Genomic DNA, 10,171 nt, shown 5'->3' with positions numbered 1-10,171 from the left:
GTCCTTATTTTTCCAACCATTATATACATGGATTACCATTGAACTTCAAAAGCTCAAAGACAATATAATGTATTGGTATAGTTATTTTTTTATATATTATTTTCTTCATTTTGTACTTCTTTGTAAAAAACATTTTCATTCTCCTTCTTGAAAATTTGCTTCGCAATGAAAGCCGGTTAGAAACCTTTATCAAAACATGTTTCCAATTTGAAATCTTTATTAAAACATGCTTCCAATTTAGCATTCTGCCTTATTCTTCATTTTCCTATTATTTCTCCACGTGCGGTTAACACAACCCCACTATTTACTGACTTTATATGTATGTATATATGATGGGCATCTTTCAGTTTCTGCCTACCAAATCCACTGACAAAGCTTTGGCTGGCCAAGACTATAGTAGAAGACACTTGCCCATGGTGTCATGGAGTGGGACTGAACCAGAAACCATGTGGTTGGGAAGCAAGCTTCTAACCACAACTATAGAGATGTTAGTACAAGGTTTGTAGCAGATTCTATTCTTGTGCATGTTTTCTTTCTTTCTATTTTTTTAATATATTTCTTTCTTTGAAACTATGACAACAAAGTATAGCATATACTTGGATAGATACAACTCGATCTTACCAAATCAATAACATTCAAAGACTGCAATACAAATCGTAATGTCAAACTGTAAGCATCAGAGAAGCAAGACCAAAAATAACATGGTGTAGCATATTCAGAGACCTATTCACTAGTATTACATGACAAAAAAACCTGTAAATATTACTGCCAATCACATCATGATGGCAGCTCACTTTCTGATAGGCCTAACAACTTAAATGCTAGCAACGATCTCCTTACATTGATACAACATTAAAGACTTGTACAGGAAATGACATAGTTGATTGAAATAATCTCAGTAAATGATTAGATGGTAAGTGGATTCTGGCAAGGTTTAGAGTGTGAAACAAGACTAAACATAACAATCACTAACATTCCACCATTCTAATATTTTGTTTTAGCGACTGACAAACTTCTTCAGGCCCATGACAGAATTCTGAGTTCAGCAAGACCAGTAAACAAAGTGTTTTCCTAATACACAATAATCTCATATCCAGTTGATCATACTTGTGAACTGTATATTTTATTAGTTATCTACTTATAGTGAAATGAACTCAATCAAGGCCTTAGTATACTTAGAAGAAACACTAGGCTGTGCTAGTGATAGGATATAAGACATTGATAATTTGGCAAGTACCTTAACAGCTATGTTAATAACAAACTCTATTTTCTTTTTAACAATTTAGATATAAGAAAGGATTCTAAAATTGGCAATCACCTGCTAATTATTTAATTTTGGATTTTGCTTGGCACTTATTCTTTAGGTAAATAAAAAGTAAAGTAAGTCCTTGGGACACTACTATCGAGTCCTGGGACTATTAGAGCTCGTCATCTAGTTTCTATGGCATATAAATGCTGTTCATTGATAGCTGAATGGACTAGAGCAACATGAAGTGTTTTGCTCAATAACATAATGCACCACTTGGTCTGGGGAGTGAAACCAGGATTTTGAATGCAACATCCTAACCAATAGGCCATGTTCCTTCACATACTTTAATTAGGCCTTGTCTAAAATATTTTAATTCTTTCTTAAAGCAGCATTATCTTTTTTTTCAAATTGTAAATTAGCTACTTGGTGCTAACATATTTAATGCTGCAAAGAGCATTAAAGAACTGGAAATAATCATGTAGTAAAAATTAATCAATGACTGACATTATTTTAATTATTTCAGCAAGTATGGGAAACACCTCTGACATGCTTTAGTTGTACTACACCTCCTCAGTGAAGTATAGATACTACTGTACTTGTTGAAGTAATGACAAAAGAATCACAAAGTAAATGTACAAGACTGTACAATGGGCAGCAGAGAAAAATAAAATTGCTTCTGAGACTAAATAGCTCCCCTCTCTTAATATTTGACACCCATTTTCTCCATGCTTATACGAACTTGGTTACTGCTTTTAATATGCCAGTTTGTCTTTTAAACTTGTATTTTGTCATTTCAATAAGGAGCAAGGCGCACATGATATATTGGAGGTGATATGACAAAATACAAGTTGAAAAGACAAACTGGCATATTAAAAGCAGTAACCCAATCCACATATTTCTTTGAACTGTTTAAGGGTTTACATGTTTCAGTGACTTTATCTGTTTTGTATAATCCCAATATTTTGATAATCTATATAGATATAAATAAAAAGGAAAACACATCATCTAATAATTTATTTCTTTTTCTTTGTAACAAAACCTATTTTTATAGCTTTAACAGGATGACTTGTGTGTTTTCTGATGATCATTTTTTCATACCATTTTCCACCGTGCTGTAAGCAGATTTCTTACACAATAACATAGTTATAATAAATGTACCAAATACATCAGTAGTTCAATGGAAGACGAATTCCGAACTTCTTTTCGCCAAGGTGAAAATAATTTACACAATATGTCCTGATTGGTGTGCGTTTGAGTCGACAGATTAGATAATAAACACAAAATATCTACAAACAGGTTTTTACCGACTTCTATATTATATTCATAGATGGGTGGGGTGTTTTGGCAAAATAATATCTCACTTAAGAAAAAATTTTTTGGAAAATCACAAGAATCTTGTCAAATGAAGGTGCCAGTCCAGATACATCACATGTTCAGTTACTAGGAGACACACATTAGTGCACGGGACACAGTAATTGGATATTCCAAGACAGACAGGAAGACAATGGTGCTATTTATGGAATGCCATATTTTTATTGTATTCTGAATGTTTCCAAGACTGTGATGCAGAATTCTTATCATAACTGGTATTACATTAACAGCAATATACAGCATTTAAGTTTAAGAGAAAATGAACTCTTTGCTGAAACACTTCGTGAATTCTGCAAAAGTCCTCCATGAAGGTATGAACACTATACATACTTATATTCCATTAATATTCTGTAAGGCGAGATGAAGTTGACCCGCAAGTGGCACTGATCATGGCTTCCTGGCCGAAGGGTCGACATTTCGCATCCAGCATTTTCCGATCGATGCTGTGAGGTGTTCTCAAGAAAGAAAAACCCATTTGACTTTCAACAGCTCAATTCACCTGTGCACTATAAACAATAGAGAGTGTTTTGTCACTTTTTAAGAGTCGAGTTGAACAATCCCCATGTTGACTCGGAGAAGAAAGAAACTGCTATTCCCATGCAATCGACACCTCAAGACGAAGTTTTCAGCGATGGTCCGACCACACAAATTAGTTATGAAGTAATGACATATCCTTAAAATTCCATGATTATATATTTCTAACTTTTTGCAGGCGGGGAAAAGTAACAGACGTATCGCGACAAAAATACGACACAACGAGAAAGAAAGGTTAGATCTCCATACATTGCAAAGTTATGCTAAGTAGCAACATTCGACATAAAAAAACAATGTTTTAGAGATGGAATTAAAAGTAAAAAATAATTTGACAAGTAGTATCTGGTGTATCTTTATTTTTTCCAATAATTTCAGTTACAGAAGAATCGGAAAATTATTTTAAGTCGAGAATTAAACATTAAAATCTATCTGTACTTACTTGTTAGGGTCAACTTGCCAACCATGTTGAAACAGTAAACTTAACGCATGCGTAGCAACGATTACTGGCATTTGTCAGAACTAACTAATCTATATCATCTTATACAATCTACTTTTAATCAATTTTAGAAAAAAATTTACTCAAAATGAATAGTTTTATAATTTAATGTAAGTATATTGCTTACATAATAATTCATTAGAATTTGTAAAAAAGATTTTTTCTCCAAATGTCATTTTATCGTTTCCTTAGTTTTGTCTATCTTCTGTCATGCGTACTCAAACCCGCCTTATGATATTATGGCGCTTGTGTGATTTCCCTTTTATCTTGGCAAGTTGAAAATTCATTTTATACAGTCAAATTGAACAACTCATCACTATATAAGGTACAGAGACAAAATTTCTACTACTGTATTAATGTATCATGTAGATATTTTCTGCAGCCAATGATTATAAATTGAGAATTCGTTGATTGTAAAAAAAAAATGAGGTCTCTTCAGCTCTGTGAAATGAGAAAACAAGACACAAAGTGTCATGTTTTCTCGCCTTTTTCTTTCTTTTTTCTATTACATATTTATTAAAATGTTTTCCAAAGAATTAGATTGGCTTTTTGGTAGATTTCTCAATATAGATTACCGATTATTTCATGTAAAATAATGTAACTATTATGATTTTATTCTGATTCAATCAAGCATCAGTACTGTGTCATTGCAGAGTTTTCTGCATCTTCAACAAAAAGAAGACAAAAAAGGCAGCTTGGAAAAGACAACAAAATTTAATATTAAACTTACTCGAAACCTTGAGTATTTTTGATCGCTAAAATCGTTCTTGTTTAATTTCTAAAGTGTTCTCATGAAAAATGTTTCGCCTGATTTTTATTACTCTGAAATCTGCTTTTAGCCTGTCCCGAGTTTTTTTTTCTTTTGCATCTTAAAAATTAAAAGAAAAAGGAGCAAAATTTCAACTTAGCTATGAGGATTCCTATTTTTATTTTTTGTCTCCATGAACTGTTGTCTTCTTTCCTTTAAATATCTTATAATTAGTCTGCGTCTTGATATAAGTAATGTTTAGTTTGAAATTTTCTTTTGTTTTTGTTACGTTTTTTCTTCACAATTCGATCAGCTTTTTGTTTGAATTTTTGCTGGAGATTACCTGATTATTATTATTTTTTTTTTCAAATATCACATCAGTTTCTCCGATATGAGATTTATTCTCAAGCATTATATTCGAATTCCACCCAACAGCTGTAAATTTATAAAGTTATTGCTTTTTTTTTTGTCAATTATTTTAATATGTCATGTTTCTTGACTTATTTTGTTTTACTTATAAAAAAAAAAAGAACACAACTACCAAGGAATAGGTTTGAAATTTGCATTGTGGATTTTATATTAATATAATTCTATATAAGGTTATTTTTCTTTGTGGTTTCTTATTGTTTTTAGTTCTCTAGAAATATTTCAAACGGATTCTTCCCAAAATAGTTTCTTTAAACATCTGTCAGGATATGAAATCTTCCTGTTCTTCACAACTAACACATCTTTTAAATATCCATTTACGAAGCGGACCTATAAAAGGCTTGTCTTACTCTCTACATCACTTATCTCCCCATTTTAATATTAAACATTATTAGTTATTCCATTTTGTTGTAACATCATTCCTTCAACATTCTAAATATTGAAGAATACAGCCTTTTGTTTTTGCTTTGATCACTTTCATCTTAGCCCTTTGTGGAATCAATTGATGTTAACTAATTTCTTAAGGCTTAAATCACAATCTTTGAACATAATGAATTGATATATTTCATCTTTATTTTTTAAATATTTTTCAAACCTTATTTTATTTGATCAGATATGAACCTTCTTCCTTCCTTTTGGCAATATGTTTTGTGTGTGTATATATATATATCTTTTTTCTGTCTACTTTTCATTTAAAAAAAAATAAATATATTTATGCCTGTTCCTTGTACCTCATCTTTGAAACGTATTCTGGAAAAAGAATAAAAGAATAGTCAGTGGAAAACACGTTATATATATATAGATATATAAATTTAGATGAGAGAGAGAGGGAGCTGTGCGCGCGTGAGTTGGAAAATGGAAAAGATGAATTAAGGAGAAGTTAACTCAGTCATAGGTAAAGTTTTTTTTTTTCCTTTTCCCCCTCATCTGGAGCTTAATGAAGTGGCTTATGTATGAGTGGATGTTGCAGAATTCGATTTGAACATTTGTTTATCAATGTGAATCTGTGTTTTCTTTTAGTGTGTCTTACTGTTGGAACAATAACAAAACAGAATTAGATTTTAAGTATCATATACATACGCAAAATAAAAGAATAAAACATTCAAATATATAGGTTTGACATGAAATTTTGTGCAATTGTTGTTTGTGGTCGTTTGCAAAGTTTGTTTAATTTTGCCTGAAGTGTGTTGTAAACTTGTCATAACAGTCTCCTCTCCTAATTGTCTATTTTTTTAGGCTCGTATCATCAAAGAAGGCCTCACCCAACTTCTAAAAATCACTATAGTTTTGTTTTGCTGTCTAATTCAGTAACCTTTACGTGATATGTCAGTGTGTTGTATGTGTGTATATATACTCGCCTATAATTCAATTTCATGATTGAAAAGTAAGATTTTCTCTTCCTGATGTTCTTCACAATTAAGTCGAGCAAATAATTCGATTATGAAATATGTATTATTATTTTTATTTACACTCAAACTGACACATATTTTATTCAGTGGTGGAAAAATTAGTGTATGCATCCTGTGCAAGCTGAAAATGGGTGACCAGTGTGTACACAATACAACTATGAATCTTCACCGCTGGCAGACTATCAGAATTCCTTTCCCAACAAATGCTTGCTTAAATATATTACTGAAGTTATAAGTATATATGTGTTTGAGGGAGTTAGAATAGAAATAATACATAATTTGAGATCACTAGCTTAGGGGTTTTTTTTTGTTTTTTTTTTTCATTCATTGATTAGAAGCAAGTAAGACGCATATGTATGCAAGATTATCTATTCCCATTTTCAATTTAGGTTGAGAAACATGGAAGCAAAATGGTTGGAATTTTATGAGAATCATACTCCAAAAACATAACAACCAAATCGAATTTTCATTAAACAACCAAAACTATTTTGAAGATTTATTGGATCATCATCATCATCATCATCATTCATCCGTTTTCCATGTTGGCATGGCTTGTAGACAGTTTAACAGGAGCTGGTAAGGCTGGCGGGGGTGGGGGAGACAGGCTCCATTGTCTGTTTGGGCATGGCCACTACTGCTGGATGCCATTCCTAATGCCAACCACTTTATTAAGTGTAATGGGTGCTTTTTATGTGGTACCAGAACTGGGGCTTTTAAGATTTTTAGAGATTTTCCAAAATTTCAAACATTTTAGTGTTTTATTGTTTGCTTTTTTTTTCTTTTTTTAATAGGGAAATGATAGATTCTGAATGGCAACTGCTTGCTAATTCACCAGCATCACATTTTAGGATTTGGAGGTTACAGAATAGGTCATAACCAGTGATTCTCAACTGGGGTCTGTATGACCCCTGGGGGGGGGGTCCATATAAGATTTTTAGGAGACCATGCAAGCAAAGTAGTAAATCTGGGCCCACATTAGTATATTAAGGGTTCATGAAAAAATTTTGATTTAGATGTACCTATTGGAAGAAACAGCAAGGTTTCTTTTTCAAATGTTTTACATAATTCCTATATTGTTTGAAGAACAATATAGGAATGTTGAAAGAAGTATCTATAAAACTAGTTTTTAAACATCAGGAAGCTATGCAGGGTCCACCAGTGTAAAATAGTAATCAAAGGAGTCAGTAGGTAAAAAATGGTTGAGGATTATCTAAAGTGGTTAACAGAATGATCTTTATCAGATGTTGGCTTTCTACAGATACCATTCACAATGGAGCTGATATTTATTCCCTAATAGTAAAGGTGTATTTTGTATATTAACATATAATGTCTAGTGACATGACAAAATGTTTGAAGTTGATAGAATACAAGTATCAGTGAAATCAGAAATTAAATATTGACTGTCTTTAATCCCCACAATAAAACTGTTATTACCCTGTGTAACACAAATTTTGCCCTTGGATAACAACTGTTATTGTCTATTTGCTTACCACTGGTAAGTATGAAGAATGGCTTATATTTTCTTCAAACTTTGCTTTTGTTGTGTTACTCAAATCCCAAAGAATCCCTCTTAACATGTAGCTATGATGCTCCCTCCCTACTCCTGCTTATGATCAGAGATGCACATATTGTCGGCCACTGAAGGACAAGCTCAAGTGGTTATGATCAAGCAACTGACAAGCAAATCTGTGGTATTGAGCAGAATATTAGCTATAAAAGTATTTCTGCTTGAGCACTTTGGCTCTGAATCTGTCTGAAATGTATTATTAGAACTTAGGGAGTTTTCGAAACATTGTTGTCTGTCTTTATGATGCGCCCCTCCCCTCTCTAGCTAATAAAAAAATTATTATTTTTATGGCAGTGAGCTGGCAGAATTGTTAGCATGCTGGGCAAAATGCTTAGTGGCGTTTCCTCTGTCTTTACGTTCTGAGTTCAAATTCCACCGAGATTGACTTTGCCTTTCATCTTTTCAGGGTTGATAAAATTAAGTACCAGTGAAACACTGGGGTCGATGTAATCAACTAGTCCCCTTCCCCCAAAATTTCAGGCCTTGTACCTATAGTAGAAAGAATTATCATTATATTCTGCTGGGGTTGACTTTGCCTTTCGTTCTTCCAGGGTCGATAAAATAAGTACCAGTTGAGCACAGGGGTCAGTGTAATCAACTAGTACCCTCCCCTGAAGTTTCAGGCCTTATGTTTACAGGAGAGTGTCTATAGTAGAATTTTTATTATTTGTTTATTAATCATTTATTCCTCTAACTTCTATTTATATATCCTTTAATGTTATAGTGTCTCCCTTTGGTTGATGTAAACCCCACCTGTTTTTGTGTGTTGTATCTTTGTCCTTTGATATTGTCTGCCATGCCTTGGGCCCTTGTGGCCAATAAAAGAAATCATCATCCCTATTATTATTATTAATAGTAGTGTGTGTGTGTTGGCACTCCGTCGCTAACGACGTCGAGGGTTCCAGTTGATCCCATCAACGGAACAGCCTGCTCGTGAAATTAACGTGCAAGTGGCTGAGCACTCCACAGACACGTGTACCCTTAATGTAGTTCTCGGAGATATTCAGCTTGACACAGACTGTGACAAGGCTGACCCTTTGAATTACAGGTACAACAGAAACAGGAAGTAAAAGTGAGAGAAAGTTGTGGTGAAAGAGTACAGCAGGGTTCACCACCATCCCCTGCTGGAGCCTTGTGGAGCTTTAGGTGTTTTCACTCAATAAACACTTACAACGCCCGGTCTGGGAATCAAAACTGCGATCCTATGACTCCGAGTCCGCTGCCCTAACCACTGGGCTATTGCGCCTCCACTATTAGAAGTAGTATTATCACTGAAACACTAAATCTGCCATGCAGCCATTGCATTCAGCAACAGTCCAATTTATTCTCTTAGCTGACTGTAACAACCCACTTTAATCTGATGAAGCTTATACAAACTTCATTGCTCCTTCTCTATTGGTTTTGTTTGTGTTTGTTTTTGTCTTTTGTTTTCCTCCCCACCGAACACTTGAATTAATTGGCTTTCTTCTAGTGTTTTTCTTTTGTCAATTAGCTACTTTAACACCAGTTTTTTTTTTTGTATTTATTGAATTATGTCTTCTTTCGTCTTCTTTAAAAAAATTTTTCTTCATTCTCTTGAAATGTTTATGTTAACCACTTTTTAATGATCTCTCATTTGCTTTAAAGTTAGCATGTCACTCTAGATATTGATTATTATTATTATTATTATTATTATTATTATTAGTGCATGCCATCAAAGTGACACTGGGGTAAAATATACGAAGCCCAGTATACCCATCATGACTACCCATGTGCAGACGTTGCACAGTATACAATATCGTGACGTTGATTGACGATATTTTGTCTACCTGGGGTTTGTGCTGTCTGTCAAATAACAACACGGACTTCAGACAGACAATTCCAACTGTCTGACAGGTATCGACTGGATTTCCTGGATGTGCCAGTGTGGACCTGGTCAAACTGCATCGGGATATCCAGATCATATCTAGATAGGGTATTCTGTTGAATAGCAGATAAGGATAGCATAAATTGTCCACGGTTTAAAGTAGTCTACTACATAGACTACAAATTTGTGATCTGTACAGTCAACTTAGATAGGCTTCATAGACAGGGACCCAGTTACTGGAAGCTGAACATGTTGCTGACGCGTAAAGATGTCAGTGAGCAGATTAGTGAACTAGTTAAGGGGGCATTGAAGGGGGCAATAATCAACAATAAATGATGGTTTGCTCTGAAAAGGGCAATTAGAATTGAATCAGTAAGGTTTGGCAGAGGACTAGCAGTAGAAAGAAACAAAGTAGAGGCAGGTCTAGTCAAAATGTTAGATGGGGCTTTTAGAAAAGGGATCATGATCAACGTTCTCGCTGCAAGATTGGCACTCAGCCAATTCTTCAACTCAAAACAAAGGTTG

General features: G+C 33.8%; 2 protein-coding genes across 3 annotated transcripts in view; one reads left to right on the top strand and one right to left on the bottom strand.

Annotated features, from left to right (window-relative positions):
* Positions 1-3,701, bottom strand: part of LOC106883956 (centrosomal protein of 19 kDa) — a 12,735-nt gene extending 9,034 nt beyond the window's left edge. For both annotated transcript variants that reach the window (XM_014935236.2, XM_052974856.1), the window contains exon 1: positions 3,594-3,701. The gene's annotated coding sequence lies outside the window, so the exon portion shown is untranslated. The remainder of the gene's footprint in view (positions 1-3,593) is intronic.
* Positions 3,702-3,771: 70 nt separating this feature from the next.
* LOC106867995 (uncharacterized) overlaps positions 3,772-10,171 on the top strand; it is a 61,893-nt gene continuing 55,493 nt past the window's right edge. The window contains exon 1 of the mRNA XM_052974719.1: positions 3,772-3,975. The gene's annotated coding sequence lies outside the window, so the exon portion shown is untranslated. The remainder of the gene's footprint in view (positions 3,976-10,171) is intronic.

The sequence above is a fragment of the Octopus bimaculoides genome, chromosome 19 (genome assembly GCF_001194135.2).
Source record: "Octopus bimaculoides isolate UCB-OBI-ISO-001 chromosome 19, ASM119413v2, whole genome shotgun sequence".
NCBI classification, from domain to species: domain Eukaryota; kingdom Metazoa; phylum Mollusca; class Cephalopoda; order Octopoda; family Octopodidae; genus Octopus; species Octopus bimaculoides.
This window is presented reverse-complemented; position numbering and strand designations above follow the sequence as displayed.